This window comes from Zingiber officinale, chromosome 11B (assembly GCF_018446385.1).
Source record: "Zingiber officinale cultivar Zhangliang chromosome 11B, Zo_v1.1, whole genome shotgun sequence".
In the NCBI taxonomy this organism is placed as follows: domain Eukaryota; kingdom Viridiplantae; phylum Streptophyta; class Magnoliopsida; order Zingiberales; family Zingiberaceae; genus Zingiber; species Zingiber officinale.
The window spans coordinates 309,339-315,576 of record NC_056007.1 but is presented as its reverse complement, the minus strand read 5'-3'; the positions used below and the strand labels follow the sequence as shown (position 1 = coordinate 315,576).

Below are 6,238 nucleotides of genomic sequence, written 5' to 3'. Positions count from 1 at the left end.
AGCTTTTGGATATTTTCTGACTCGTCTCGACGAGAGGAACGCGTGGACGTAAGCAAAGCACGAGGATCTCAAGTTTCACCAGAATCCTAGAGAGTTTTCGCGTTAGTAAGTTCAAGATAATATGGTAAGTACTGCTCACCTGCAATAAGAGGTGTTTTCCGTTGATTTCTCATCGTAGAAATATTGTATGTGCAGATTTCTTTTGTGTTCTATGCATGATTGTGTGTTGTCTAGTTAGTTTCACTTATAGATGCATATGGAAAAATACCCTATCAGTATTTTGAGTTTAAGAAAAGTATAAGAAAGATAAAGAAAAGAAAGATAAAGGCCAAGGCCTTAAGTAGATCCCAAAGTCAAGACTTTAGGGATTTTGGCACACAAGGTGTTTGTTAAAATGCCAAGGCATTTAAAGAAGAAGTAATTAAGATATTTTACTTTGAAAGGCCAGTACCCGACTTCTAAGGTTGTCGTAAATAAATCCAAGTGTCCAATTCTGAGGTCTTGGCCCTGGTAGACCGATGTCTGCTCTTTTAGGATTGGTGACTCACTACCCCAACCTATTAGGGAACGTGCATAAGATGATACTTACGCCTTAGGGATCCCAAGTGAAGCTATTTATTTTCAAGTATATGCTTTAGTAAAGTTTTCAAGTTTAAAGAATTTCCAAGTTTCAAGATAAGTTAAGAAAAAACAAGTTTAAGAAAGTTAAATGATTGTTTATGTTTAAGAATGTTAAATGCTTGCATATGCTTGTTGCCTTTAGTTAAACATGTTTTAGTTCCTCTATTAGTACAAAAGTATTTACGCATGTTTATCTGTACTATCAGTGTAAGTAATATTAAAGGTTCTAGCATGAGAAGTATTTTAAAAGCATGTTTGCACATTTCGAGATTTTCTTTTTGTGAGCTAGATAGTACTTACTAAGCCTTGTTGCTTACTAGTTGCATTTCCTCTTACTGCAGATAAAGGAAAAGAAAAATAATAGTGAAGGAAGGCGATAAGGGGATGCGTGATGGTGTGTGTGTGATGCCTGGACTATGGAAAGCCTTGGGAATTCGTTAGGAGCATATTAAGATTTCCTTTTTAAAATTGCTAGTAAAATTTTAGAGATTTTACTTTTTAATTATTGTTAAGAGGATGTCATAAATTGTTAGTTTTGCATGGGTCGAGGGTCGTCTAGTATTTCTGTTATTAATGATTGAATAGACTAGTCTTAGTGGATGGTTATTAGATATTATGATTTCATATTTTCCTGAGATTGATGTTTTTGGCACATGAGGTATACTATTTGATACATTATATGTAGGTTAGTTTTAAAGAGTGCAAGAAATTCATTATGGCCCTTTGCATGCAATTATAGTTAGAAATGCTTTAACTGCTTTAGAATTCTGAGTTGCGTGTTGAAATGAATCATTTACGTTCCTTTATATGTTGCATGTTTAGTAAGAATGTATTAAGAAGCTAGTAGTACTTATGTTACTTAACTGCATGTTATGATGTCACTCATCGTAAGAACCAAGTTAGTGGAAAAGTTCTGCATCTAAGTTTAGAAAATTTTATGTACTACTATCATTAGCATAAGCAACACAGGGTAAGTAAAGTTCATAGATAAATATCGTTCACCCTAGAGAGCACTAGGAGGGTGGGCGTTACAGGTTGGTATCAGAGTGGTTCCTATTCTCCAACATCACACACATCAACATCAACCTTGCCGTCTTCAAGTAAGAATGTATTTATACTTTCTTTTATGCTTTTCCTTTAGTGCTTGTAGTATAGAGAAATGTTTAGAAGTACCTGCTCATATGTGTTTAAAGTCAAAAATCATGCTTAAGTAAGATATATCTAGAAAGCATAGTGATGATTTCAAGTTTTTCCTCTGCATGACTAGATGTCAAGAAGAGGGCGTCCCCGTACCACTCGTATTGAGAACCGAGCTCAAGAGAACGAGGAGCCCAGAACAACTGAGACCAATCTTTTTGAAGTTGTTGCTCAACTCCAGAGACAAGTAGCAGAGCAGCAACACGTGATTGTAAATCTGATGGCTAATCAGCAACCAGTTCTTACCACTCCACCAACTGTAAACATGGAGACTCCAGTGGTGACTGAGGTTCCACCAGCTGCCCCGGAAGTCGCCACAGGGGTTAAAAGACAAGAAGCATACCTTATCCAATGGATGAAACTGAAACCGAAAAGTTTCTCGGGCATGACTGAGCTCTGGGATGCCCAGGCTTGGTTCAAAATGCCAGAGAGCACAATGGAGCTTCTTGACTGGCCAGAAGTCGAGAAGGTCAAGTGTGCCTCTTTCTACCTGTCAGGAGATGCTCGCATGTGGTGGGAGAGAATTAAGAGCAAGAGAGCAGCCAACCAGATGAGCTGGACTGACTTTGAGACAGAGTTCTACGAAGAATTCTTTCATCTTCGAGTCACAAATAAACACTATGAAGAATTTATCGAGTTCAGATAAGGTGACCTGCCAGTGGAAGAAGCAGTTAAAAGGTTCAATAGGCTAGCTCGTCTCTGCCCAGAGCTAGTAAGTACAAAGAGGGAGCGAATCAGACTGATGCTCCGAATGCTGAGACCATAAATAACACTTAATGTGAGTAGTGGAACTCACCAGTCGTAGTTTAAAATACCAAAAAATGATGAATAATGATAAGGGAATTTTCTGAAATTTTTAGAAATTTTTTGGGAATTTTTCGGAGCTCGTATGGACGAGTTTACGGGGATAAAAATGGGTCCCGGGAAAACCTGTTTGGGTTACCCCATTTAAATGAGGAAATGTTTGATTTTTTTTTTTTTTTTTAATTTTCTTTCTTTTTCCTTATTTCTTTCTTCTCCATCGCCGTTTCTTCCCCCAAACCCGCGCCTTCTCTTTTCTTCCCCGTCGAACCCAAGCCCTAACCTCAATCGAGTGGTTTCTCCTCTCCTTTTCCTCACCGAGCCCTTCTCTTGATTCTTCCTCATCCATTCCGAGCAGCGTCACAGATCTCTGCTCTAGCCTCTCTACCGTCGCACACCGCCGCCCCTCTCGTGCGACACCAAGCCAACCGGCCGCCGATCATCAGCCACTGGACGCCGGAGCTTTACCCTTTTCTCTTGGATTTCTCTCCTCTGTTTCGGCCAGAATCTCTTCTCTACCCTAGCGCCGGCAGACGGCTGCACCTTTGCTGCGACTTGGCAGCACAACCGCCGCCCGAGCCCTAGTTTGATTCATCGTCGCCCCTTCTTCCCTATCAAAGTGTAGCCTCGGTATGGGCTGGGCTTCGGCCAAGAGGAAGGATTCATGCACTAGCCTTGGTTAGTCGTCGTTCCTTCCTCCCTTTTTTCTTGCAGCAGAACGCCACAATCCACCCTGACAGCATCGTGGATTCCTCGGCACCTAAGGAGATTTGATTTGGAGGTTAGTAGTTTCATCCAGCCCTGATTATCGATTTCAACAATGAATCTTTGTTTACTGTGAATTATCAAGTGCTGGATTTTCTTTAGGGATCAACAGCCACACTGGTTTTCTTCGGTCACATTTTTCCAGCAACAAACAACCTTCATCTAGCACCTTACTTTATTTCAGTAGCCACAGCGACTGTGAATTGAGGTAAGGTTCGTGTATCAGAAGTTTTCTTGTTGTAATTCAGTTGTTTGGACTGATTCTAAGAGGAATGGATGGTTTGTTGTTCCTTAGGTGGTTGTCGACAGAAACTTTAGGGCAGTGAGGTGGATTTCCAACGGCCCACCTTGTTTATGGTTGTGAGTCATCAGCGAAGTATCCTGCTACCGATGATCACATTGGAGCTTCACTTGGTCTCGACCACTGTTACTAATGTGAGGATGCTCCGGTAGTGAGGCAGCATTAGGGTGCATTGGCATTGGGTGAGTTTTAGAGTTGATTTTATCCCTGCTTTGGATTTGGTAAATGATTCATGATGCTTAATAAATTTAGGTGTTAAGATATAATGGATGGATTGAGTGAAGATAAATGAAGTTTCCTAATTGAATTAGGAATTTGGTTTGGCTATTAGATACGTGTTGGTATAGCTAATTATACGTTTGATATACAGGACTTTGATTCAAAATGGGCGCCTCGACGTAGGATTTCTGGATACGATATTCTTTTGAGGCGGGTACCTCTTGACTTATCTTTTATGATATTGTCAATTGGATATGTATAATATTTTATAGCTACAAGCAATGATCATGTCTGTCTTTGGTATGTCACGGCTTGATACCCATAGCAGTGTTGTGTTTTGGCTTTGGTACAGCCGAGTGGGCTGCTTTACATATAACTGCGTGGTTGTGTTTTTATTGTATTAGCCGAGTAGGCTGTATCATATAACTGCATGGTTGTGTGTATATTCCAGCCGCCTGTGGCTGATGTATATTGTGCATGTAGAAAAATTTCAGATTGTCCGCCATACAAGGGAGGTGCTGCCGAAATTTCTTCGGACAAGGACTCCTCCAGGGCGTGACACGCAAACTGGTGAAGAGCTGGTCAGTAGTACGTTAATTGCTAAGCACTATCTGAACAGTATCAAGGCACAACAAACGCAGCTCAAGCTAGTTAAGATAAAGGACAAGACGGTAGGGGGTCAAAAACCCCAGTCAAGTAATCAGAACTGGAAGGGCAAGGGTAACAAAAGGAAACAATGGAATTCAGGAGGTAACCAAAAGGGAGGTCCAGCGAACAAGCAGGCCAAGTTCCCTCCCTGTCCTAAATGTGGGAGAGTACATCCAGGAACCTATCTTTTGGGTATGACTGGATGTTATTCGTGTGGTCAAGAAGGGCATCTGGCTAAAGCATGTCCTAACAAGTTTAAGGCACCTCAGCAACAACCAACACAATACGGAGGCAGGCCTGCGCAGTTACACCACATGGCAACAACACTAGAGGGACCCTATCTCAGTCAGGAAAGGTTAGAGGCCTCAACAGTTTCAACCAGTGCCAGAGTATTCTCCCTCACTAAAGAGGAAGTTGCTAGTGCCTCCACGGTCGTAACAGGTCAAGTAGTTATTTTTCAGCATTAAGCTACTGCACTATTTGATACTGGGGCGACCCATTCTTTTATATTAGTACCCTTTGCCAAAGAATTTCATGTGCCTACAGAGAGCATGAACTCCAAGTTCTTGATGACCCTACCTTCTGGATAAGTCATGGAGTCTAACCAATGGCTCCGGGCTGTACCAGTCAGAATTTCAGACCAAGAGCTATATGTCGATCTAGTAGTCCTTGCAATGCAAGATTTCGATATCATTCTGGGTATGGATTTCCTTAGCAAGTATAGTGCCTCGGTGGACTGCCGCAGAAGGAAAGTGATTTGCAGTCCAGAAGGTGAACCATCTTTTGAGTTCACGGGAGTCCCAAAGAGGAAGACCCAGAAATTCCTCTCTTATCTAACAACTCACTAGATGTTAGCTAAAGGGTGTGTTGGTTTTCTTGCATACATTGTGAATGCAGAAGAAAAGAAGGGACTCAAGCAGGAGGATGTTCGGGTAGTTTGTGAGTATCCAGAGGTATTTCCAGAAGAGCTACCTAGACTACCTCCCAATAGAGAAGTGGAGTTCGAAATTGAGTTGGTTCCTGGTACCGGTCCAATTTCAAAAGCCCCGTACCGGATGTCTCTAGCAGAGCTGAAAGAGCTACAAGAACAACTCCAGGAGTTGCTTGACAAAGGTTTCATCTGGCCTAGTCATTCACCATGGGGAGCTCCAGTGTTGTTCGTTAAGAAGAAAGACGGATCTATGCAGATGTGCATAGATTATAGAGCACTGAACAAAGTAACAGAAGTAACAGTTAAGAACAAGTACCCTCTTCCCAGAATAGATGATCAATTTGATCAGCTAAAGGGGGAAACAGTGTTCTCTAAGATAGACCTGCACTCTCGGTACCATCAGTTGAAAGTAAAAGAAAGTGATATACCTAGAACAACTTTCAGGACCAGATATGGACACTACGAGTTTGTAGTCATGCCTTTTGGTGTGACTAATGCACCTACGGTCTTCATGGACTTAATGAACAGAGTGTTCAGAGAATACCTCGACAAATTTGTCATCGTGTTCATCGACGACATTCTGATTTATTCCAGAACCCCAGAGGAGCATGACACGCACTTGAGAATAGTACTGCAGACCCTACAACAAAAAATAGCTTTATGCCAAATTCTCAAAGTGTGAGTTCTGGTTAGAGCAGGTGGCGTTTCTAGGTCACATCATTTCTAAAGAAGGTATCTAGGTGGACCCTGCCAAA

The 6,238-nt window shown here is 41.6% G+C and overlaps 1 long non-coding RNA gene across 1 annotated transcript; it reads left to right on the top strand.

Moving 5' to 3' along the window:
• The first annotated feature begins 2,858 nt into the window (after positions 1-2,858).
• LOC122034792 lies at positions 2,859-4,279 on the top strand. The gene is made up of 4 exons (XR_006126781.1): positions 2,859-3,400; positions 3,487-3,592; positions 3,680-3,867; positions 4,056-4,279. It is a non-coding gene; the product is annotated as an uncharacterized LOC122034792 (long non-coding RNA).
• Positions 4,280-6,238: the final 1,959 nt, after the last annotated feature.